The 26,476-nt window shown below is 52.0% G+C and overlaps 1 protein-coding gene across 8 annotated transcripts in view; it reads right to left on the bottom strand.

Annotated features, from left to right (window-relative positions):
* Nucleotides 1-26,476, bottom strand: part of GRIK4 (glutamate ionotropic receptor kainate type subunit 4) — a 433,666-nt gene that overhangs the window by 362,591 nt on the left and 44,599 nt on the right. The gene's annotated exons all lie outside the window — the stretch shown is intronic.

The following is a 26,476-nucleotide window of genomic DNA, read 5'->3' as shown; positions in this document are numbered from 1 at the left end:
CCCCTACTTCTCAGGTAGAAGTCGCCGTGTTGTCACAGCTGCTTTCCCTTGCTCATCACTTTATAGTATATTTACTGGTGAGTAGACCTGTCTCCCTTTCTCTAATGCAACACACACCATTTCTTATCCATCTCTGTATCCCCAACACTTAATGCAACATTTAACATGCAGTGGGCATTCAAAAATATTCATCAAAGGAGTTAATTTCACAAATAATTTTTGAGTAGCGCTATGGGTACTCATACAGTGATAGAGGTAGTGTCTGGAGGGACTCAGTAGAGTCCCACAGGATGGTCTCATACATGCTTTTGTGGGTGGGAACAGGGTCCTGAGGCTACATGGTCTAGGGAAAGAAGCTTCCAGAAAGAGGTGGCAACTTAGCCAAGACCGATGGAGGGTGCTAGGTGTCTGGGTTTAGAAAGGAAGGGCTATTCCAACAGACTGAGCTGCATGTGCAGAGGTGCAGAGGTGAGAGAGGCTAAGGAACATTCTAGAAGCCACAATGGGCTGGGTCAATGTGGCTAGACTCTAAGGTGTGAGTGTGGTGTGGAAGCAGAGGATAAGGATGAGGTGCTGAGCACAGATCACATTGTTCCTCTACTCATGCAGCCAGTCAAGCAGGAGCAGTGAGCGCCTTCCTTCTACAACGCACCTGTGCAGTGAGGGAGCTGACCCGGGGAACAGCATACACAGTCTCTAACCCCAAGGAGCTTTCAGTCTACAGGGGAACGATGAACAAACACAAAAACAACTCCCAATGTGCTGGGGTCAGCTGAAACTAACAAGACGCAGAAACAAAAAGAGAAGAGGGACAGGGAAACCTTTATGTATGAGGGATGTGAGACATCAAGGATAGGCAAGCTGTAGCTCTGTGAGGCTCCACAAATAGGGGGAGCAGTGTGTGCAAATGTCCTGAGGCTGCGGAGAACTTGGCATGAGCAAGAGCTAGAAAGCCAATCAGCATGGAACACAGTGAACAACTGGCTAGGATGTGTTTAGCTACAAGCCACAAGCAACCTTGCCAAAAAGGCCCTGGAATGGTAAACACATTTCTTATCCCACCTAAGAGGAGGCTGTCAGTTCGGTGGTTGATTCTACAACCCAACCAAGTCTTTAAGGATATGCTTTTCTGCCTTTTTTTAAGATTTTATTCATTTATTTGACAGGCAGAATTACACAGAGAGACACACAGAGAGAAAGGTCTTCCATCCGCTGGTTCACCCCCCAAATGGCCGCAACAGCCGGAGCTTGGCCCATCTGAAGTCAGGAGCCAGGAGCTTCTTCCAGGTCTCCCACACAGGTTCAAGGGCCCAAGGACTTGGGCCATCTTCTCCTGCTTTCCCAGGCCATAGCAGAGAGCTGGATCAGAAGAGGAGCAGCCAGGACTAGAACCAACACCCATAGGGGACGCTGGCATCACAGGCAGAGGCTTAGCCCACTGTGCCACAGCGCCGGCCCCAGGATCTGCTCCTCTCATCCTCCATCCTCAGGTCAGGGCAGTGTCTCCCTCACGGTTATGTGCTGGCGCGAGCACTGCACCCTCTCTCCCTGCCTTAATCCATTTTCTGCTGCAATAACAGGATACTACAGGCTAGGAAAGTTATAGATAATAGAAATGTTGTGGCTCACGGTTCAGGAGGCTGGGCAGTCCAAGACTGAGGGGCCATATTAGGCGAGGCCCCCATGTCATCACACAGTAGAAGGCAGCATGCAGAGGAAGGGCATGCGAGAGAGGCGTAACTAATCCACTCCCATGACGACGGCCTTGACCCATTCATGAGGGCAGTGCCCCCGTGACCTTGTCACCTCTCAGAGGGTCCACCTCTTAACTCCAACACAGAGGCCATTAAATTGTGACACAGGTTTTGGAGGCAACCACAGCACCCAGTGGCCCCCTTACAGCAGGAAGGGCAGCTTGAAGGTGCCTCTTCCCTGGGCATAATTCTTTCCAAGTCACCAGAAAATGTCCTCTTAAGTCTCACTGGCCAGAACCAAGTCACAGCCCCCCCCCCCCTTAAACCCATCGCTGGAGTCACAGTATTGTGCTTTGCTTAAAATAACCAGGGTTCACCTCCCGTGGACAGGACTCGCTTCCTTGAAATTATCGTTCAGGGAAAACATCCCCCATATCCGAACGCATCATCATTCTGCTGACACGGACAATACCAGAAGTGGCTGTTGGGAGGGCACCTGGTCCAGGCCACGGTGCAAGAGGAAGCTGGGGACGCTGGGAAGGAGATGAGCTGTGTCCTGCAGGGCCCTGCAAGACACAGCAAGGAGTCCGGGTTTCATTGCCAAGGCAATGAATAACCACTGAGACATCTGAAGCAGAAGCATGACACGAAACAATTCGCAGTGGTGCTGTGCGAAGAACAGAGAGCAGGGGTGGAAGTGGAGCAACTGGTTAGGGGCCCACTGCCCTAGGTCAACAAGGACAAGACATCAGCCTCGACAGGAGAGTGGCAGGGTAGCTGCCGAGAAGGGCAGACGCCTGAGACAAGCAGGTCCACTGGCAGGGCTTGGTGGGTTGTGGAGGATCACAGAAAGGAGCAGCAGGGACGGCCTCCAGGCTTTCGGCCTTGCACACTGGTGGACAAAGGTGCCATTGACTGAGATGGGGAAAGGCTGAGGGAAGCAGAGCAGATTTGGGAGGCGTGATCAAGAGTTCTGTTTTTGATATGTTTAGGATTTCTGAAGGATATTCAAATGAAAATGCAAGCAGCAGCTGGAATGGCAAGACCTGTGCTCAAGAGAGAAAGTGGGAGATTCTCGCTGTATCATTGGCATTTCAAGTGTGGCAATAGGTGAGCTCATTTGGCAAGAACATATAAACAGAGAGGGTGGCTTGGGGCCAAGACTTGGGACATTTACTATTTAGACAATAAAGGAGGAATAAACAGAAAGGGGGACAGAGCAAGAAAGACCCCAGATGGGGGAAGCTGAAGGAGTGGGGTGCTGGGAGCCCAGAGAATGCCTCCAAAGGGGAAGGTCCATTAAATGCTTAGAGCCAGGAGGAGGACATGTCCACAGCATTAGGCAACATGGAAGCTACCAGCGACCTCTACAAGCTGTTGAGGGCAGTGGTGCGGATGGGAGCCAGACTGAAGTGGGCAGGAGGGTGACCAGAAGGGGAAGGAGTGGGGGCAGTGTGTGCTGACAATGGTGAGCTGACTGACTGCGAGAGGGAGCAGCAATGGGGCGGGAGCCAACTGAGAAGGTTTCACTGCAGGTGGCTTTTTCAAAGACAGAGAACAGAGCAGGGAGCAGAGCACAACCTACGCTGCTGGGAATGCTCCCACGCTCTGATCCCTGAGAAAGCGTGGGACTGGGATCCAGGGCCAGCCCTGGGCAGCTCCAGGCACGGTCCGTCTGAGCTGCTGGGCGGGCTGGCTTGCAGATTTGGAGGGGTGGAAAGACAGGGAGGGAGCTGCAGCCCAAAGCCTTCTGTCTCCTCCTTCCAGGCTAAGGTGAGATGCTGAGCTCCGAGGGAAGGGGGAGATCTCCAGCCACAGAAGATAGGAAGCGTGTCCCTGGGGGAGCAAGAAGGGCGTCTACGTCAGAAACCGCCTATGATACAAAAATCTTAAAAGGCCGCAGAACTGAACTACCATGTTCGGTTAGGAAATCTCCCAGCCCAAGGGAATGCAGTGCAAGATCAATTGGGAAAGCGACACAGAAAAAAACCTCACTCCTGTTCTCAGGGCTCATCATTAAAGAAACACGGCCGCTGACGTCGGCATCCCTGGCCTTCCATGCGGCACACTCTCTAAAGAGGCGTGCGCACACGCGCTCCTGCGAGTCCCTGCAGACTCGGCGGACAATTTCGGGGATGCTACATCTTCATTTCTGAAGGATACATAATTGGCACTGATTTTAAGTTTGAACATAAAGTCTCTCAGTCCCCGAAGTCTCTCTGTCAAGTACTTAATGACCTGTAAAACACTTAAATAGGCCAAAAGAGCGCAGATCTACGGGAGCAGGCAGTACATCCTTCGAAGGAAAGTGAAGTGGTTTTGTAACACAAGCGGCCAGGACCTATAAGGTTTTCCTCGCCGGAGGTGCACCTGTGCTCCCTGTGCTTTGTGGCTGGAATGTGCCCGGGTGGTTTGTACTGACACCTTTTATTTCCTAGGACAATGACATATATCTGCTCACATTAATTACTCTTCCAAGATCTCTCCCCTGGCTCAGCTGAAGGGACAAAGCACTCCTGTGCCAATGCACATACGGAGGAGCAAGGGAATGGGAGACTAGGAGGCCGCACCAGGTGTTTCTGCGGCTGGTGGAAATGGAAGCATCGGCACCTTCACAAACACCCAAAGTGTTTGTCTATGAGAATTAATCCAGGAGCAAATACACACGGGGCCTGCCCAGAACAAAGAGAGGGAGAGAAGAAAGCTGGGTGCCTCTCCGCTGAGCAGGGGCAAGGGAGGAGGGGAAGAGCAAAGTGGCTGGAGCACTCATTGAGCGTTAGCCAAAGTGAAACCCAACACACTTTGAAGGTCCACCTCTGAGGACATTAGCAACACGGTGACAACCGGAAGACATGGGGAGAGACAGAGAGAGAGAGAGGATGTGAAATTGAGTTGTGGGGCTGGCGCTGTGACGTAGTGGGTAATGGTGTAGTTGCAATGCTGGCATCCCATACGGGCACCGGTTCGAGTCCTGGCTGCTCCACTTCCGATCCAGCTCTCTGCTGTGGCCTGGGGAAGCAGTGGAAGATGGCCCAAGTCCTTGGGTCCCTGCACCCGTGTGGGAGACCCAGAAGAGGATCCTGGCTCCTGGCTTCAGATCAGCATAGCTCCAGCCGTTTAGGCCATCCGGGGAGTGAGCCAGCAAATGGAAGACCTCTCTCTCTCTCTCTCTCTCTCTCTCTGCCTCTCCTTCTCTCTCTGTCTAACTCCAACTTTCAAATAATGAATTAAAAAAAAAAAAAAAAGAAATTGAGTTGCACAGAAACCCTAGGATTGGTGCCTGATAGAGGCACTAGTGCCCCTGCCAGCCAGTGTCACCGTCACGGCCAGGTGCATCTGCCCTGTCAACACTTGGCTACAGCTTGGGAGGTGGGATCTGAGGGCAGCCCCACCCAGAGTTGGCGTCTCCCGCAGTCCAGGGCGAGGGAGGGGGTGGATGGGAAAGGGGGAGGTGTGCAAGTGAAGATCACAGAGACAGAACCACAGTCCCGTTCTTCCACATGTGATCAGACCGCCCCAGCTCACCGTCTAGTGCAAGCAGCAGCCAGGCCTCCTGTAATGGAACCACTGGGCACACCTGTGGCTCCTGGGGACAACCGTCACCTTGGTGAGTGTCGCAGGCTCAGGGCAGAGGCAGCCCACAGAAGCCCAGGGAAAGGAGGGCGCTGAGGGTCGGTGAGGCCCCTTAAGCTCTCAATATCATCACTTACCCACCCCTAAGTCGGAGACAGCAATACTCACTTCAGGGGTTGCTGAGAGCACCATGATATGTGCAAATCACTGAGCATGGGGCCACTAAGTACTCCACGATGAAGGGTTAGACGGGCCCTAAGGAAGGGACCTTTCCATCCGAGGCTGCCTCTCAGGGGCCTGAGAGCCCACCAACTCAGGCCACAGAGCCATGCACGAGTGACAGAAGGCCCAGGGCTATGCCAGGGAGCATGCAGCCTGCAGGGTGATTTATTCCAATTCCCCGGGAGCAACAAGGGCCATGGCTGTGAGGATGTGCTTTCCCGGGAGTAACATGACAGGAAGCAGAGGCAAGGTAAGGCACAGGCTCTGGGGTGAGGTGGAAACACTAAGAAAGAGAAAGCCAACGGACATCAATCCTCCAGGAGTGGCAAAGGCACGGACCTGACCTTGGCCTTGGGCACAGGCGTGTCTTTGAATCCCCAGGCTGCATCACTGTAAAGCAGTGAGAGCTGCCTCTGCACCTCCATGGCTGCATTACGCTGAATCCGCTGCCTCCTCTCGGGACCTCAGGGGGTCAGACTGAATGACCTTTGAGGTCCCTTCCTGCTCTGCCCCTCTCAGAGTGCACTGGGAAGGAGCTTTACATGTGAAAATGCCAGTTACCCAAGCAGGACCGTGTGTTCCTCTGGCCTTTCTGGCTATCAATACCTTTTAAATATATATTAAAAGAGACAAATGTGCCCTACCGAGGAGGCGAGTTATTGTGGTTGGAGGAGCCGGGCAGGCACAGGGCAGTGGGAGACCCCAGGGAATTCACCTCATCGGCAAGGGTTGTGCATTGCTTTCCCAGTTTCCCCTTGGGGCAAGGAGTGCAAACAGAGAATGCTCCAAGCAAACGCAGCTGCCAGCTCAATGCCTTTGTTCATACTTCAAACATTCTGAGCCTTGTCCTTCTCCTGAGGTTGTGCCTAATTGAAGAGGCTTGAGCGCTGGAGAGAGCCACAGGGGGCCAGCCCTGCACAGGCTCCAAGGGCTGAGCTAGCAGAGTTCCTAAGGCAAAAGCAGGTGTCTTCAGTCTTCCAAGCCCTCTCTCAAAAGGCCTTTACCATTGAGATGGTGACCAAGGTAGGGTTTGCCCGCTGCTGGGTACAGTTCAGGGCTGTAAGCTACAGCCTGCAGCTGGGTTTTCTTTGGCCTGGACAATGAGTGACAACTGGGTAGTACGGTGGTTCTCAAAGTCTGGTCCCAGCAACCACATCAGCTAGGGACTTGTTAGAAATGCAAATTCCTGATCAAGTCACTGTTTCTCATGGTGTCCATTTCACTTCATCAGGTTTCCTTTTTGGTGTTTGGTTAGTTGTCACCGATCAGGGAGAACATATGATATATGTCCCTTTGGGACTGGCTTAATTCACTCAGCATGATGTTTTCCAGATTCCTCCATTTTGTTGCAAATGACCGGATTTCATTTTTTTTACTGCTGTATAGTAGCCCTTGTCCTGACTGACAAGGAACAACTTAATACTTTACCCCTTTTTGTATTTTTTTGTTCTACTTAATTCTATTGGTTGAACTCTTTAATTAACACACAATTATTCTTAAGTGTTTCAATTTAACTGAAAAGTGATCCCTGTTAAATGTAAGAGTGGGAACAAGAGAGGGAGGAGATGTACAGTTCGGCACTTGCACAATCAGACTTGCCCTAAACGGTAGAGTTAGAAACATGCCAGGGGATTCCAATTCAATCCCATCAAGGTGGCTGTACCAATGCCATCTCACTAGGCAAAGTGATCAGTTTCAGTTCACAATTGATCATAATGATAGGATTAAGAGTCAAAGGGATCACATATCAAGAATAGTGTCTGCTAACACCAACTGATAGAATTAAAAAGGAGAGAATGATCCAACATGGGAAGTGGGATACACAGCAGACTCATAAAATGGTAGATGTCCTAAACAGCACTCTGGCCTCAAAATCAGCCCTTAAGGCATTCGGATCCAGCTAAAAAGCCCATGAGAGTATTTCAGGCATGGAAAGCCAAGACACTCTGGCAAAAAAAAAAAAAAAAAAAAAAAAAAAAAAAAAAAAAACTAAATGAAAGATCTCTGTGAGTGAGATCCCAGTAGAAAGAACAGGCCATCAAAGAAGGAGGTACCTTTCTCTGAAGGGAGGAGAGAACTTCCACTTTGACTATGACCTTGTCTAAATAAGATCGGAGTTGGCGAACTCAAAAAGCTTCCATAGCCTTGGCAACTCATGACAAGAGCCTTGGGTGATTACTGACACCATAAACAAGAGTGTCAATTGTTAAATCAACAACAGGAGTCACTGTGTACTTGTTCCCCCTGTAGGACCTCTGTCCTTAATGTGTTGTACTATGTGAATTAATGGTATAACTAGTTATCAAACAGTACTTTACATTTTGTGTTTCTGTGTGGGTGCAAACTGTTGAAATCTTTATTTAGTATATACTAAATTGATCTTCTGTATATAAAGACAATTGAAAATGAATCTTGATGTGAATGGGATGGAAGAGGGAGCAGGAGATGGGAGGGTTGCCGGTGGGAGGGAGGTTATGGGGGGGGGGGGGAAGCCACTGTAATCCAAAAGCTGTACTTTGGAAATTTATATTTATTAAATGAAAGTTATAAAAAAAGAAAAGAAATGCAAATTCCTGGGCACCTGCTGAATGAGAGCCCCTGGGGCTGGGAACCACAAGCCCAGCAAATGAATTGGATACTTTGCAAAGTGGAGAAACATCAACCTAGCCTAACTACAGAGAGACAGTCCTTGGTCAGTCACAGGTGTTTAGAATGACTGTCTTCAGGCTGGCCTTAGAGCATTGGTAGCCAGCTCGTCCCCAGAGGGCATCTGTCGTTTGTGGTCCTTAGCAGAATAAGGCGTTCCATCCTACCTCAGTGAGTGTTCCCTGATGCCACAGCTTCCCTGTAGCCCCTGCTCACAAAAGGCTGCCCATTATTTCCTTATTAAAGTCCTAGGCCTCTTAACCTGAAACCCAAGGTCCTTTCAGACTGGAACCCAGCCCCAGTCTCCAGGCTTACCTCTATCCCCGACCTGCCGTTCTTAACCTGGGATGACGTCACCCCCAGGAGGAACCTGGCAAGTCTAGAGACATGGCTGACTGGCACAACATGGAGGCTGAGGAGGGTGCTACTGGCACTGAGCAGGAGACGCTCAACACCCTTATGAGAAACCAGCCTCAACAAAGGATCCCCTGGCCCTTCCCCGCGCTACAGCCTGACCCCAAACCCTTCAATACATTATTGCAAACACTTGCCCCGTGACCTACACCTGTGACCATTTGGAATGCCTCCCACCACCATGCCTTACTAAATCCTACAAACCCCAGTCCTGCTGTAAGAGTGCTTTACCACTCCCTGTCCGCTGGAAACCTACCCCAGAACTAGCCAGTGGTTGGGCCTGTGGTCCGTCCCCCACCGCTTCCCAGTGCCACCCCAGGGAGCCCACTGCTCTATTCCCCTCCACACTTGCCCTTGGTCAGCACCAGATGTGTGCTGCTTGGTTGGCTGGCATGCAGCAAAGGCAGGGAGGGGACTTGGCAGGGTGATCTCCTCACCCTCAGTTTCAGCCGCACGAAGCTTCTCCCCCAACAGGCCTGGTCACCGAGCAACCTGCAGGCTAGGAGCCATTTCACCCCGCTCCGGACCCTGAGTGCCCCCAAATGTGGGCCAACCCCACCATGCCTGGCAGACAGGTGCTCATGACATCTCTGTCTGGTTCACCTCTGGCCAGCAGCCCACCCTCCTCACAATGTGCGTGTGCAGCAGCCCTCAGCTCCGGCTCGTCCATGGAAGTCATACACACAGCTCAGCAAATCCTGGCGCCCACGTGGCTGGAGGCAGTTTGCACACGGAGCACCCCCCACCCCGGGGCTGGTATCAGGACGGAATTAGAAAGATCTCGATCATGCGGCCAGTTGCTCCTGTGGCGCCACCCTTGTCCTGGGAGACAACTGCTCCACCCAGCACTACCACCACCCTGCAGGACTTACCCAGCACCGGCGCTGAGCAGCACCTGCCCGGGTCCGTGGCAGGCCTCAGATGCCACAAGAAGAAGCACAGGTGCCTGTGTGTCGAGGGCTGAAGAGCACTGCACTCCTCCCTCCAAAGTTTCCAGCCTGAGCACCGTAACATACCCACTCTTACTGGAAACCGCACCCCAGAGGGACACAACAGCTACCTGTGTCTGACGCCGGGCCAGGCATCCCACACGCGCCGTTATCCCTACTGTGAACATCAGTAACTGCTCCCAGGTGACAGAGGCAGCAAGTGGCAGAGCCAGGATTCAAACTCTGAGCCTACGTGACCGGATGATAAGAAGTCCTTTTCCATATCAAAATGGCTCCAGCTTCCCTACAGCCGCTCACTCAGCCCCACAGCGCTGCCTTCCCGGGGGCCGCTCGCCCCGACTGTCAGTGTCATTACATGAGGCTTCCTTTCACTCCAATCCCCTTACGTCTTCTCGCCCTGCATTATAAAACAGCCCCGTCATAAACATCAGCTTGATTACAAGCAGAGGCTCTTGCCTCTAATAAATAAGCAAGTGTAATGCATACAGAGAGAGGAAGAGACACCTCAATATTTTCAGTTTTGTAAAGACAAATCGTCTCGATTGTTTAATCAATAAAAATGCCTCTCCAACTCCTACTGTTATTACAAAGCAATTTCAGATAGAGTGGGAGAGAGGTGCCCATCTGTATTCCTGTCAGGGCAGACAGGGTCTGATTAGGCCGATGGATGAAGGATCAGACCCAGTGCCAGTCCACTGGAGGCTCGTGTCTGGATCCTGGTCCCCATCCTTCCCCGCTGCCAGGTCCGGGGCCCTGGCTGTTCCTGGGATGGAGGAGTGGGGAGCAAGTGTCTTGATCTCAACTGCACATCAGGTATGGAGAGCGCATCCCTAGGGACAAACACTGTGCAGGTCAGGTCAGAGGAAGGGAGACCATGAAGGAGGGCCTCTCCCTGTCGACTCACAGTGTCCCTTTCCTTCCGGTCCCTGTGCACGCGGCTGGGTTCAGACCCTCAGCATCTGGCCAGGAATGGGAGCCTCCATGCTGAGCTGTCTGGCTCCTCTAATTCACACAGGGGCCTGCTGGTCTACCTAAAACACACCTCAGAAGAAGGAAGCTGGCCACCCACTGCCCCACTGTCTGCCTAACAAAGGCCCTACACTGGTCTCTAAATACAGGAACTTGCTCAGCTGGCCCCGCCTTCTCTTCCACCCCCTTCTCACCCCTGCCTCCTTCCCCTGCCTCTTTTCTCTAGCAACTCAAATTCTTTGCAGCGTCCTCAGTGCCCCGAGCCTTTGCACACTCTGGTCCTTCCTCTGAAACACCATCCCCAGATTCTCCCCACTCATCCTTTACGATCCATTCCTGGAGCAGGCATTTACAGCAGCAGCTAAAATACCTCCTGGTTCCACACCTGGTTCCTGGGAGGCAGCAGGCGGTGGCTCAAGTAACTGGGCTCCTGCCACCCACATAGGAGGCCTGGGTTGAGTTCCCAGCTCCCAGCTTCAGCCCTGGCTCAGCCCTGGCTCAGCCCTGCCTGTTGCAGGCCTCCAGGGAGTGAACCAGTAGATGAGCGTGCCCTCTGTCTCTCTCTGCCTTGCAAACATATACATTACAACAACCACCCCACAGCCATGACCTCCCCTAGGCTCCAGCCTGCCCCCCAGATCCTCCTGCCATCCCTTCTACGCAAGTCTAATGCTGCATCAACACAGAGCTCTGTCAGCTCCTGGGCCCGTCCCCATGCTGATGCCTTGTGCCTTGTGCATCTCCAGTCCCTACCTCTGTCCCAAACCCCAGACGCACACATCCAGCTGGGTCCTTGGTGCACGCTCTCATGCTGCTGGGGACCTCTCAAACATTAACTCTGAGCTTCTTAACCCCTAAACTCACTGCTCCCCAAGGCACCATCTCCTTGAGGGGCCAGCGCTGTGGGGTAACCGTTGAAGCCGCTGCCTGCAATGCTGGCATCTCATACGGGCGCCAGTTTGAGTCCTGGCTGCTCCTCTTCCGATCCAGCTCTCTGCTCTCATATGGGAAAGCAGAAGATGGTCTAAATCCTTGGGCCCCTGCACCCACTTGGGAGATCCAGAAGAAGCTTCTGGCTCCTGGCTTCAGATCAGCGCAGCTCCAGCTGTTGCAACCATCTGGGGAGTGAACCAGTGGATGAAAGACCTCTCTCTCTCTTTCTCTCTCTCTGCCTCTGCCTCACTGTCACTCTGTCTTTCAAATAAATAAATAAATCTTTAAAAAACAAACAAAAACAAAGCATCTCCTTGACCCAACCAGTTGCTACAGCCAAACTCAGTCACCCCTAATCCCTCCCTATCCCTCACGTTCCACACCCATAAGCCAGCTTTGTCAAGCTCATTTCAAAAATTAGATCTAACATAAAAGCAGTACAATGAGGGAAAGACAGCCTTTTCAATAAATGGTGTTGATACCCATTTGCAAAAAATATGAACTTCAATCCATGCATCCAACCAGCCACAAAAACAACTCAAAATGGGTCCCAATATAAAATCTAAAATGATACAACTTCAGGGAGAAAATATTTGTGACCTTGGATTAGGCAATGAGCTCTTAGAGATGATACTCAAAACATAATCCATAAAAGAAAAAAATTGACAGGTTTTTCAAAATTAAGAACTTCTGTTCTGCAAAAGGCACCCTGAAGAGAAGTAAAAGAATCCAAAAGAACTGAAAACAAGGTTTCTTTTTTTAAAAAAAAATATTTATGCATTTATTTGAAAGTCAGAGTTACACAGAGAGAGGAGAGGCAGAGAGAGAGGGGTCTTCTATCTGATGGTTCACTCCCCAATTGGCCACAATGGCCAGAGCTGCGCTATCAGGAGCCAGGAGCCAGGAGCTTCTTTCGGGTCTCCCATGCAGGTGCAGGGGCCCAAGGACTTGGGCCATCTTCCACTGCTTTCCCAGGCCATAGCAGAGAGCTAGATTGGAAGAGGAGCAGCCAGGACTAGAACCTGTGCCCATATGGGATGCCGGTGCTTTAGGCCAGGGCATTAACCCACTGGGTCACAGCACTGGCCCCTGAAAACAAGGTTTCAAAGAGGTATCTATACACCCCTGGTCACAGTAGCATTATTCACACCAGCCCACAAGGTAGAAGCAGCCTTGTTGGTGGATGGCTGGACACACAACTGTGGTACAGACATCCAATGGCGTATTATTCAGCTTGAGAAAGGAGGGCGATTCCAACACAGGCCACTGGATGTCCGGTGAGGACAGGGCACTAAAAGGACACACGCCCATCACTGAAGGACTTGCGACTTGCAACTTCCCTTATGAGTTTTCCAAGATGGAAACAGCTACGGAGACTGATTAAATGATAATGTGAATCTGCTTAGCACTGCTGAGCTGCACACTTCCAAAGGGTAAGATGGTAGATTTTATATTAAGTGAACTTCACCACAATTTAAAGAAACAGACTACAAAATCTGGACCACAAGATGTGATTCTCAATGCGACTGTCTTCTGGAATCTTCCTGAATGGCAGTAAAGGAACAGCGTGTGACAAAAGAACGATGAGGGCACTTCAAGGGCCTCATGGAAAATGGACTTGAAAAATACGTTTATTTTGGTGCATAAAATTTTGAAATCCGTGCACAGAGGCATCCTTCCAACAATTTGTGAAAACGTGCATTACAAAAAAATGCATAGATTCAAAAATTGTCTGAACCAAAATAAACTTATCTTCTAATTCCATGCACTGGGGCCAGTGCTTGTGGCATAGCAGGTAAAGCTGCTGCCGGCAGTGCTGGCATTCCATACAGGTGCCAGTTCAAGTCCCGGCTGCTCCACTTCTGACCCAGCTCTCTGCTAACGTGCTTGGAAAAGCAGTGGAGGTTGACCCGAGTGCTTGGACTCTTGTCACTCACTCTGCTCCTAGCTTCAGATTGGCCCGGCTCCAACCACAGCAGCCATTTGGGGAGTGAACCAGCAGATGGAAGCTCTCTCTCTCTCTCTCTCTCGCTCTCGCTCTCGTTCTCTCCTTTCTTCTCTCTAACTCTGCCTTTCAAAGAGGGAGAGAGAAGACAGAGAGAGAGGGAGACAGAGATTTTTCATCCACTGGTTCACTTTACTAATGCCTTATTTGCTACGCCACAGCACCAGCCCTCCATGGAATTTTTGAAGTGTCCTTTCTTCTATTTCTATAAATACACTTGTGAATTAGAGAGAGAGAGAGAGAAAACAAAAAAACAAGCCACAGGAGGGGAGAATATATTTGCAAATCACATGTCTGATAAAGGACTTGTATCCAGAATATATAAAGAACACTCGAAATTCAACAATGAGGACTAATATCCAATACAAAAATGTACAAAACACTTAAAAAGAAGATACAAGGATTACACTTAAACAGATAAAAAGATACATCATTAGTCATTAGGAAATGCATATTAAAATCACACTGTATCTATTAAAAGGGAGAAAAGTAATTTAAGCTCTTTTTAAAGGACAATACAATAGTACCACCCATGCAAATTTTCCCTTTTCTCAGTTTCAAGAGCAATCTGAAAATATTAAATGGAAAATTCTAGAAATATGTAATGTGTTACTAATATTTATTTCATAGATCCCCCATCCATTGATCCACTCCTCCAATGCTGGCAATTGCCGGGGCTGAGCCAGGTCCAGGAGCTGAAACTCAATCCGAGTCTCCCACGTGGGTGGCAGGAACCCAACCATCTGAGTTCCATCTGCTGCCTCCCAGGGTCTGCATCAGCAAGAAGCTGGAGGCAGGAGCCAGAGCTGGCATCTGATCCAGACACTCCAATTAGGCATGCCAGTGAGGCAACCATGACGCTGCCCACCTGCCCCAGGTCGTAAGTGGCACAGTGTTCTGAACGGCATGACGAAATCTCACTCTGCTGCCTGGGTCACGAATCACCCCTCGTCCAGCGCACCCACGCTGTGTCTGCTACCTGCCCACCAGGCACTCAGTACCCACCTCAATGATCAGCTCAGCCACGGTGGTTCCTCAGCACCGGGCTCAAGCAACCTATGATTTGCCCAATAATGTCCCCTAAGCACGCACACAGTGATGCTAAAAGTTCAGATCCCCCCCAGAGAAGCCAGGAAGCTCTGTCTGTAAGTGAAAACTTCTCAACTTAATAAAAAAGGAAAAGACATCATTTGCTATAGGTGCTAAGATCTACATTTGCAGTAAGGCATTTTGAGAGATCACCTTCATATAATGCATTACAGTACATGATTTTAATTGTCCTGTTATTATTAGTTACCATTATTCATCTCTGACTGTACTTAATGTATAAAAGAAACTCTCCTCCATGTATATCTATAGGAAAACACCCAGTGGGCTGGCGCCATGGCTCACTAGGCTAATCTTCTGCCTTGCGGTGCCGGCACACCGGGTTCTAGTCCCGGTCGGGGCACCGGATTCTGTCCCGGTTGCCCCTCTTCCAGGCCAGCTCTCTGCTGTGGCCAGGGAGTGCAGTGGAGGATGGCCCAAGTGCTTGGGCCCTGCACCCCATGGGAGACCAGGAGAAGCACCTGGCTCCTGGCTTTGGATCAGCACGATGCACTGGCCGCAGCGCGCTGGCCGCAGCAGCCATTGGAGGGTGAACCAACGGCAAAAGGAAGCTCTTTCTCTCTCTCTCTCTCTCTCTCACTGTCCACTCTGCCTGTCCAAAAAAAAAAAAAAAATCACCCAGTGAATAGAGGGCTCAGTACCATCCATGGTTTCAGGCATCCCTGGGAGTCTTGGTGCACATCCCTGAGGATAAAGGGGTGGGGCCGCCTGCACTAAACACTAGCGGGGTGCAGAGCCACTGCAACTCTCATGGGTTACTGGAGGGAGCCACTCGGGCAAGTAGGTTGGGTCACAGAAAATTAAATCTTTGCTTACGGCTGGACCCGGCGTCCCCACGGCAGCATCCGCACCCCAGAGGAGCGACAGCCTGTGTTCACGTGCACAACAGCCTTATCTGAAACCACCCCGATCAGGACAGCTCACGTGACCTTCACACACAATGGAATACGAACCAGCAATAAGAAGTGAGCTCCTGACGTGAGCAGTGCATGGACGACTCCCAGAGGCACTGTGCTAGTGAAAGAAGCCAGACCCCCAAATCCTATATACGTAGGGTCCCCTTTACATGACACTGTGGAGAAAGCAAAGCCACAGAGCCAAAGCCCAACTCGGTGAAGGCCATGGGTGGGGGTAAGGGTGGGGCCAATGACAGGGGGCCCAGGGGAACTGGGGAGGAGGCAGAGGCAGGCCATGTCTCGACTGTGGTGGGGTCCCGAGCCTTTCCACAGAAGAGGGTGAATATCCCTGCATGAACAGCCTACCTTAATGGCACCCTGAAAGCACCCAAAGGTAGGAGCCACCCACACAGCTGCTGCCCCAGTCACGGCCACATTCTGCCCGTGCCTGTCAGTTCTCGCCCAGCCTACAGCTACTCAGCGCTCCTTAACTTCTCCTCCCCTGGAGTTTATTCTTAAAAAGCTGTCAAAATTACTCTTTTCAAATATAAATCAGACTGTGTCACTCCCCTGCTTAAACTCCTCCAGTGTCTTCTCATCTGATTTTAGAAGGAAATCCAAATTCCTTCCCTGTCGTAAGCATCCAAGCCTGCCTCCGATCTCATCTCTCAGCACTGTGTGATCCAGCCGCTCTGGCCACCTGCCAGTCCTCACCTCCTTCCCTCTGCCTGCCTGGCTCTGTCCTCAGCTCTGTGCGGCTGGCTTCTTCTTACCTTTTAGGTCTGACATAAACGTTGCCTCTGCAGACTTCTCCCCTCAGCTCACCCTAGGAAGACCCCCATCATCTTGCACCCCACACCTCATGCACCCTAGGGTGCCAGCTTGTCACAGCGATTTCACTTTCAGAGCGTCCATGTTCACCATGAGTGACCCCTACCCCTCCATGGTAGCAAGGCTGCCAGGGCTGGGCTTGGCATACAGTGGGTGCTCAATAAATGCTAACTGAACTGGACTGTAATCTTCAGGTGGGGGTCTGGAGGCTGCCTCTGAATCTTCCTGGACACTCACCATGGTGGGGGAAGGTGACCCCTAGGGTGGACAGCGGTGCCTGGAGGAAGGAATTCCCACCTGGCCCCGACTTTGCTGTGAGTGCGTAACCTGTGACTCCCAATAGCCAGGGGGCAGCAGAACCAGAGATCAAACCCGGCCACCCTGGGGCAAGGCCAGGTAAGGAAGAAAGGAGGACACAGGGGAGTTGCACTGGGAAATGGGAACAGCCTGGCCTAGCCTGGAGCTCTACCGACTGCCGGCTCCCAGCGCCGAGGGGCAGCGGCTGAGTGGTTGTAGCGATTCAGGATCCACTTCCACCAGGGTGCATCCTATATACGTAGGGTCCCCTTTACACGATACTGTGGAGAAAGCAAAGCCATGCAAGTACCCAGCATCACACACAGCATCATGCGTCCCCTATTACAGCAGACAGGAAGACAGAGCATTGACGTGTTGGGGGCCTGGGAAGCCCCAGAAGGTCTAACAGCCACGACCACCCCATGAGGTTACCATAATGCCCTCCCCTCTTTAAAAAGATCTGTTTATTTACTTAGTTGAAAGACAGTGATGAGAGAGACAGAGAGACTGACAGACACATCTTCCATCCACTGATTCACCCCCAAATGCCTGCAGCAGCCAGGGCTGGGCCAGGCTGAAGCCAGGAGCCAGGATCTTCTTCCAGGTCTCTCATATGGTGGCAGGGGCCCAAGCACTTAAGCCATCTGCTGCTGCTTTCCCAGGCGTGCTAGCAGGGATCTGGACTAGAAGTGGAGCATTAAGCCACCTGCCGCTGCTTTCCCAGGCACTAGCAGGGAGCTGGACTAGAAGGGGAGCAGTCAAATCAGCACTGACACAGGAAACAGCTGTCACAAGCAGCGGCTGAACCTGCTCGCCCTCTTCTTTATGTGACCTCAGTTGTGAGTGGTTCTGCCTTTCAGGTCCACGGCCATGCATGCTCCCAGCCCTGGAGTGGAGCTGCAGGCCAGGGAGCACCAGGGGATCTTGCTCTGGTACAACATCAGCCTCCCCTTCCTTGTCTGCAGGATGTGCCTACCTCTGTCCCTCCAGGTTATCATTTCATGTCAAGGTTGGTATCGACACACAGTGGAGATCAACTTTGACCCGAGAGCCCAGCTCAGGGAACACAACCAGGGTCCCTTCTCTCTGGTCTAGTTTCTGTCCTTCTCCCTGTCCCCAGCTCCCGGTGTCTTCCTGGTTGCCCTGTCTTTGCGTCTGTTCAACTCTGTCGCGTATGTGCACATGCAGACACGCACACACTCACACACCAATACGGCTACTGCCCCTTTCCCAACTCACGTCCTTTGATTCCAGCTCACGCTGCCAACAGCACAGGACCTGGCAGATCAAGGCTATAGAAAGCCAGCTGCAAGGAACCAAAGGTGTGAGCGGACGCACGGGCTGCAGCTGCAGCCTTGGAGCCCGCACAGGGGCACGTGGCTGGCTTGACCCCTCATTAAGCCCTCAGCCAGCACCTGCACCTGCTGCCAGTAGGAAAGGCTCTGTCCAGCAGGTGCTCTGGGCCTGCCTGGCAGCAGTCCAGTGGTCTTGCTGGGGAGGGATGGAGCTAGGAGGGCACAGATGAGCATAATTTTCTTTCTGGCCTTTCCTAGCCGACAGAAAAAATGACTCTGTGATCCCCCCACTCTCTAAATTAGTGGGTTTTATAATCCCCCAGTCTAGCAAAAATGTCCCATTAAATCTTATTGAAGTGCCTTCCAAGAAGCCCCTTAGCTGCTCTGTCCCCAGGAGGAGGGCTAGCTCTGGAAGGTTGTGGGGAGATGTGATTGAGGGAAACAGGAAGAGGAGCACCCAGGAGACAGGGTCTGGAAAGGGCTCCCGTCCATCTGTCACTGAGCAGCTGTTTTCATAACCAGAAGGAAGAAGCCCCCTCTAAGCCAAGAAAGCACCACCATCCCCTTCTGTACTTCCCACAGGACCCCTGCCTGTCCAGTCCACTCCACCCCTCGGAGGCCCAGCTGGCCATCCCTATGCAGGCGTCACCTGGGTCCGCAGGCAGCAGCAACCATACCACCAGCTCCAACTCCAGCAGGTGCACAGTTCAGGACAGTGCTGAACCCCAGCCTCCTTCTCCGTGCCTGCACCCAGGCTAGTGTAGAAATCCTTCTTGGGAACAAAGATGCCATATGACCTTCAAGATTATTCAAATATTAACCACCTGGATAAACAGTTTCTCCTGTGCTCTCATTATCACCTCTCTTGCTGAAGCTAAAGTGCAATATTTCTCTTTTATATCCAGAGTACAAGATGCCGCTGGTGACTCCTGGGGAGAGGGGGAAAAGGACAAGAAAAGGAAGGAAGGAAGGGCATGCTTAAGGGAACTGAATCTTCCAGCTCCCCACCACAACTGGTTCAGGAGTGAGGGTGAGACCTTGACCAGAGGCCAGAGGTCACCCAGCACCACACAACAACTGACTTGTCTCTGGCCCTGCTCAGAGGGGCCTTGGGAACACAGGCTCACAAGGACCCATCCATCTCTCAACTCCTTGCACAGCCTTGGCCTTGGCCCCTCTTGGGCCTTCTCTACAGGGTGGCTGTCCATGGTCCTGAGAGCAGGAAGCCTCATTGCTCTACACTGACCTTGGGTTAAACCCTGCACATCCTTGGTTGGACCCTTTCCTTTTTCCTTTATTCTCTCTCGTCTCACATCGCCTTTGGTCTCCACCTGCCCAGGTGATGAGACAGCTGAGCACAGGTGTGTGGACCCCACCCCTCCTCCACCACCCCCAACATCTCGGCCAAAGATCACACAGGTCAAGAGCAGCTGCCTCCCTTGGGAGGGAGTAGAAAGGGAAGCCCTACTTTTCTTGAAGTCCAGTCTTGCCCAGCAGACGAGACAAATCTATTTCCAACATCCATTATTGCAACCAATTTTAAAGTTATTATTGTGGATTCTTAAGATGTCAACAATGAGAAATCCTATTGTCCCACTAATTAATTCAGCAATCTCCCTGAAATAATAGGAGCTGTAATTGTAATTCCAAACTCACCCCTCGACCACTGGAATCAACTAATTAAACAACAATCAGCCGGCACGGGGCTTTCAAGGGAAAGATGGACCATTCCTTTTTATAGCTGCAATTAGGCGACACATTCGATAATCAGGATGAAATACAAATTTACCCAGGAGCCTAGTAAATTATGGCCATTCATACTTTGTTTTCCTGTGGTCACCTCCCAGGAAATAGAAGGGAGTGAATCTGCCAGCTGCAGCAGGAAGCCATCTAGATGGCCTCTGAGCAGCTCCCCGGGCTCCTCCCCAGCACCCAGGGCTTTCGGCTGCCTGGCTCCAAAGCACGAGGCATGGTGGTCCACTGTGGTCCTGCCCATGTCTGCAAGGAGGCCCGGAAGGCAGGCAGGGTGGCTGGAGTTTCTAGAAGGAGGATGGGGAAAGAATAAAGAGCCAGGTGCATGCTCTTGTCTGGGAGAGGTGAGGCACAGCCCCAAGCCCACGCCCAGGCTCTCATGAACACACGCCCGGATCGGCCTCAGCCAGCACCGGCTTCATGTACACTGCACAGAAAACCCTTTGCGATTGCTGCAAAAACGCCACAGGCAGGGAGGCAGGCTGCGAGGATGGGGGGGGGGGGTGGCATTCCAGGGGGGACAAGAAGTAAAACGATGCAGACAAGCGTCAGGAGGAGCCACTGAATGAGGTGTGAAAATTAAATCAGGGAAAGGCGACTGCTGGGCAGGCAGAGGGGGAGGAGTGCCGCAGGATAATAAATGGAAAGATAGTAGCACTCAGGCACCCAGGCCAGCCAGCTGTGGGCTGGCGGGAAAACATGCACTCTTCCAGAATTTGCCACCATGCTCACGTTTTCCAACAGAGGGGGTGAGGTTGAGGTTGCTGGCACTGCTGTGCCCAAGTGAACCTCCTGTCCTGGGTCCCTGTGGGGTGGGGGCTGTCCAGGGCCCTCTGAATCCTGCAAGGCTGCTGAGCACCACGCCCCTTCCCAGGACCCCTAGCAGGGAAAGCAGAATTCCCTTAGCAACAGCTGGGCAGGGCCTTAGGAGAAACGCAAGGGAAGGGACCTCCGGGCAGTGTCATCTGCAGTCCTTACGCCCCCTCGATGGCAGAAATTCCTTGAGGTCCCTGCCACTCAGCGTAGACATGGGCATAAAGTAAGTGCTCAATGAACGCTTGTAGGGGGAAGGGACGTGGGCGGAGGCGGGTGCGGGGAGCACGCAGACACAGTGCTGCACACCGAAAGACACCATGGTGGGGACAGCTCAGACGTGAGGCCCTGGCCAACTCCTGGGGTTAGGAAAAGCACTTGGTCGGGAAGGTGAGGCCTAGACCCTCTTGGCTTCTGGCCGCCATTTGCACGGGGGGGCAGGCAGGCCCCGGAGGACCCAATGGGCTGGCTGTAGGAGCCAGCATGGTGCTCCAAACAGGCCACAAGTCCTAACTAGAGGCAGAGGCCGGCCCAGGAGCACGCAGGCTGTCCTGAGCAAGCCCTCCAAACCTTGTATGGGGGAAGCTCAGGACCGTGGGCGCCCTGGCCGGCTTGCGCATGCGCAGTAGCTGCTTCCCGGCTGGGCTGGGGGTGAGGCCCTCTCTCACCGGCTTGCTCATGTAATCAAAAAAGAAAAAAAAAATGAACACTTGTGAAACAGAGAAGCCTGGTTCTGGGATGCCCCTCTGCTCGGCAGCCATTATGGGGAGACGGAGAGGAAAGATCACCCCTTCCTGCAGATGGATGATGGAGGACTTCATGAAGACCAAGTGACGCACTAAGAATTTGTTTGCTCATTCATTCAAAAGCATTTATGAAGTTCTTACTCCATACTACCCATGTGCCAAACAGCATGGATTCCAGCCATGAGCAAGACAGGCACAGTCTCGCCCTTACGCAGCTTTCAAGTCCTGCAGAAGGACAAACAGCCAGGAAGAGCAACGAAAGTAATGAGAGGAGACAGAGAGTTCTATGACATTCAAAAGCAAAGAGACAAACTGGGACTGGGAATGACCAAGCCAGGAGCCTCCAGTGCTTCACATATAACGTGGGAGTAGCAAGAACACCAGCCTCACACGGTTATGGTGAAGAGAGACGAGATCCTGTACGTAAGGTGTTACAACAGTCTCTGTGGAAAGTGCTTGCTATATCGGACACTGCTGTTGCCATCCCTCCCTCATTTCCTCTTTGGAAGAAGACCTAAAACTAGGGGCATCCATCCGGCCCAGAGACTTGATCTTGGCTGGCTGCTTCTAGCACCGTTCCCTGGGCATAATCACATACCCACGGCCACTGCTCAATTTCAGCATTCAAGGAGCCCTTGCCAGACACCTGCGCTGGCCAAGGCGTATGTGGGACAGTGAAGACATGTATGATTTGCTCTTAAGAAGCTTCTGATTAGGCTGGCGAGAAGTCACATAACAAAGCATTGCATTTCATAGCATATGGTCTATGCCTGAGGCACTGGAGCCGGGCCTGGGGGCAAGAGGACATGTTGGCTATGTCAGGGGATGTTCCCAGGCCTCTCCAGGGTAGCAGCTCCCAATGTGTGAGTCAGCGAGATGGGCTGGCAGGAGCCCCAAGGCCTTGCCATCAGCCTTGCTGTGGTCAGGACAGAGCTGCAAGAAGGACCCAGGGAGAGCACAGCTCAGCTAGGAGCCTGGGCCAGCTCTGGACCTGGAGGCTGGGAGAGCTCCTGAACCACAAGCCCCAGACCTCTGTGGCTTCCCAGCTCCAGATTCAGACCCAGGCGTACGCCATCCATGGTAGCCAGGACCAGGGCCGGCTGATGGCAAGCCCAGGCCTCACCCTTCTCCTCCGTCCATCCCGGGTGCCCCCATAAGACTTGCCAGTCCTCTTGTAAACTGCTCAGAGGTCCCGCTAAATCCCAAGTGCTCCAGTCCTGTCTTCCTGCCCTCAGCTACCCCTCCTCCTCCCACTCAGGGAAACAAGATTTGAGCAGAACCTCGCGGGGCCACGGGCTAGAGCCAGAGCAAGCTAAGCAGAGGCTCAGGTCCTCAGCCGTCGTGGGTGTGGGCTTGGCTGAGAAGCGGGCAATGAGGCCTGAGCAACTCCTTGTTACCCGCTCAACTTCTCCTCCGTAGCCAACTGCCAAGGTCTTTTTAATCAGGCCTCAGCCCTGGGAACCTACAGAGAGTCTGACTGAGCATCCGAAGCATCACATTCAAGGGGAAATTCTCGCACATGGCTTAAGATTTATACCCGGATGACAGTGGCAGGATTAGCTTTATTGATCAAGCATCACCATCCCCAACAACAAACAGTATGGGCTCTCACTCCAGCATACGGCTTGCCCTTCAGCCCAAGCAGCGGCATCCCCAGACACCACACCAAGCTGGGAAACCCGACCTGATTCACGGCCTTGGGGTAATTAAAAGCCACAGCAGGTCACCTGGCTTTAAATACACTTTAAATACCTCACACTAAAAGACACTGATTTTACAACACTAGATCTTGGAATTTTACTAGATCAGTGAGGGATTGGTGAGTGGACAGGCGGATGGGTGGGTGGATGGACAGATGGGGGATGGATGGGTGGGTGGATGGATGGATGGACAGGTAGATGCGTGGAGGAGGGGCTGGATGGATGGATGGAATGTCATTACCTCTCAATGGCTCTCGGGCTGATTACCTAATTTATGCATTACAGAGGCCTCTTGCCTTTCCATCTTCTTGCCGAATATTTAATGGCCTGACTGGGGTCATTTCATTGCTAATTTGTACCTCAATTAGATGAAGGAGGAAGCAGAGAAAACCCAAAGGGGAAAGACACAAATCAATCAGTGCTGTTCCCTTCTGCAGCTCTGGGAGAGGCTTAGTGGGTGACACTGGAACAAATGCAGGGTTTGGGAGTGATCTGGGGGTTTTATTTATGCATGACTTCTGCCATGAACTGCCATCTTGCTTCCACTCTGCCTGGAAAATGTCCCAAGAGAAGCAAAGCTTTTGGAGAAAGTGGTGAAAGAGGAAAGCTGGGGAAGGAACTCAGTGTGGAGACAGCCTCCTCGAGGCAAGCCACACAAATCCGAATATCCCCAGGGGCCCCCTGTGAAGCAGACAGGTGCTCACTCCCTGTCTGCACCTCCATGTGCTTACACCTGCGAGCTGCCAGGGACTTCAGGTGAGCCCCACCCCCACCCCTCTCCTACATGTGACCTCTCGGACCTGCCTGATCCAGGCCTTCCTCCATATAAAGGCTATCAAGTAGGTTGCAGAGGGGTTGTGTTAGTTATGGGCTGAATTCTTGTGAGTAAACCTTGGTCCCCACCACCAGGTGATCAGCCACCCAGAAGAGTGTAAAGACCCAGGCCGCCTCCCAGGGGTCTTCTCCTACAGATCACGTCCGAGGCCTGCTGGCCTAGGCAAAGGCACAGGATGTCAGAGAGGCAGACATCAAAGTGGGCTGGCCGGAGAGAAGGAGGAGAGGTGAGGCCAGGCAGATGATGGGTGGTGAAGGCTAGGGGGGCCCTGGTGGGAGAAGGAGTCAGGATCAGAGCTCCAGACTGAACTAGCAGGCCTGGTGCAAGTCACACTTCTAGCACGCACGAGTGTGCACGCAGGGGGACACAATCAGCCTTTTTAAGACATCAAAGTCCCCAGCAGGGTGAGGGAATTACCTAAGCAGAGGGAACTCGTGGGACATAGGAAGAAGGAGCCCTAGGCCCGGGGATAAGAGGCTGTGTGCACTGGGTGCAGAGGCAGCCAGCTCAGAATGTGCAGCGGCTCACGGGGACTGTCATCACCATCTCCTTGGCCAAGCATATATTTATTTGAAAGGCAGAGTTAGAGAGAGAGAGAGAGAGAGAGAAAGAGAGAGAGAGAGAGAGTCTTCCATCCACTGGTTCACTCCTCAAATGGCTGCAACTGCCTGGACTGGGCCAGACCAAGGCCAGGAGCCTGGAACTCCATCTGGGTCTCCTATGTGGGTTCAGGAGCCCAAGCACTTGAGCCATCTTCTGTTGCCTTCCCAGGCACATGAACAGGAAGCTGGATCAGAAGAGGAGCAGCCAGGAATCAAACTGGCTTCCACACAGGATGCTGGCATCACAGGCAGAGGCTTAAACCCACTGTGCCACAGCGCCGGCCCCTGCACATCTTAACCTGCAGGATGCATCAAAACAATGCAGTGCATGCAGAAAGAGGAAGAGGCGAGATCCCAGGAACAGGGAATGTAAGTCATGGAAAGACAAAAGGCATTCCAGGGACAGGGAGGGCAGAGGGAAATCCCGCGGTAGCAGCCAGGCAGACGCCCCGAGAGAGTGGTGCAGACAGACCGGAGGTGTCCAGGAGCAATGCCTCCGAGACACAAGTTGGAACTGACTGACCATCCCAAGACACGGATCTGGGGAAGACTGTTCCCAGAGGCTGTCATCAGGAAGTACAGAGAAAATACGAGCAAGTGATTAAGCAAGGCAGTCATCAACCTCAGAACAAAACAAGAGCTATTGCAGCTGTAATACAATAGCCAGCTGTGAATGATACTCAGATAGATATTATAACGAACATTCTGAATATTGATTTGACGAAGTCTAAATATGATCTATGGGGGAAAGGTAAGAATCCAAGGGGATGGCAGGGTAGAAGTCCTTGTTACCATAATTTAAGTCAATCAACAATGTATACATTGATGCATTAATAGAGCAATGCAGGGGCCGGTGCTGTGGTGCAGCAGGTTAAACCCAAGGTCTGCAGTGCCAGCATCCCATATTGGTGCTGGTTCGGGTCCTGGCTGTTCCTATCCAGCTCTCTGCTGTGGCCTGGGAAAGCAGTAGAAGATGGCTCAAGTCTCTGGGCTCCTGCACCTGCATGGGAGACCCAGAAGAAGCTTCTGGCTCCTGGCTTTGGATAGGCATAGCTCCAGCCAATGCAGCCATCTGGGGAGTGAATCAGTGGATGGAAGATATCTCTCTCTCTCTCTCTGCCTCTGCCTCTGTCTTTGCCTCTGCCTCTCTGTAATTCTGCCTTTCAAATAAACAACTAAATCTTTAAAGAAAAAAGTAAATAAATATAGCAAGCAGACTACTACTTAGAACTGTGGAGATACAGAAATCTCTGAAGAAACAGCTACAAGTCAAAAGCCATTGCTTCTAAGGGTGAGGAGGGGATAAGACACAGAATTAGAGCATCTTAATGCTATGTGACTTGCAAACCACCAGCTAGTCTCACAATTCATTTTTTCATGTCCTCTGTGGCTGGCAGTGGAGGGAGGATTCAGGTGAGCCAAGGCAGCAGGCTCTTCCACCTGGAACCCTGTCACCTAAGCTTCACCTGGCCTTGGGGTCTCTCATGATCCACACCAAAGACAGGGTGGTGCCAGGAGCAGCCACCAGCCCCTTCCCTCAATGCTTTGCAATGGAAATGGGTCCCTGGCCCTGATTCCAAGAAGCATCAACAATGAGACTAGAATGACAAGAAGACTTGCCTACTCGCATGGAAACACAGATGGAAAGCAGTGAGACAGGGACATCTGCCCAGCCAGCCTGCTTGGTCCTCGTGTGTATGCGTACAGCCACCCTTGGGTTCCCATCTCACCCTTCCCAGGCCCTGCCCACCTTGTCGGGACAACAGTGCTCTCCCACCCCCAACCTCCAAGCATCCATCACCAGAGTGGGGCCCAGGAAGTCTCCCCTGCCACTGTGAGGGTCCTCTTGGCCAGGCCTGTCTCCTGGCTAATGACCCTCTCTTCTCACAGCTGACACTTACTATATGTTCCCACCTTTTAGGCAAGACACAAAAAATCCTAGACATTCGCAAGGGGTTCTCTTCTACAGAAATAAGAGGGGCCTTTTAAGCTTGAACAAAGCAGTAGACAACTCAGAACCTTTATTTTCTCACCTGTCAATCAGGGATGGTATCTGTTTCAGTCCCCAAGCGACTAGCACCATCAAGTCCCACGGTCCATAGAAAGCACCTTTGCAAACTGGTAGTCACAATGTTTAAAGATACCCTTGAACGGCAGGAGACCAAAGCAATGAACTTAAAAGCTCCCTCCACAGGT

This window comes from Oryctolagus cuniculus, chromosome 1 (assembly GCF_051225735.1).
Source record: "Oryctolagus cuniculus isolate XC-2025 breed Fujian yellow rabbit chromosome 1, ASM5122573v1, whole genome shotgun sequence".
NCBI lineage: Eukaryota > Metazoa > Chordata > Mammalia > Lagomorpha > Leporidae > Oryctolagus > Oryctolagus cuniculus.
Note: the sequence above shows the minus strand (reverse complement) of the source record. Positions and strands in the feature narration are given on the sequence as shown.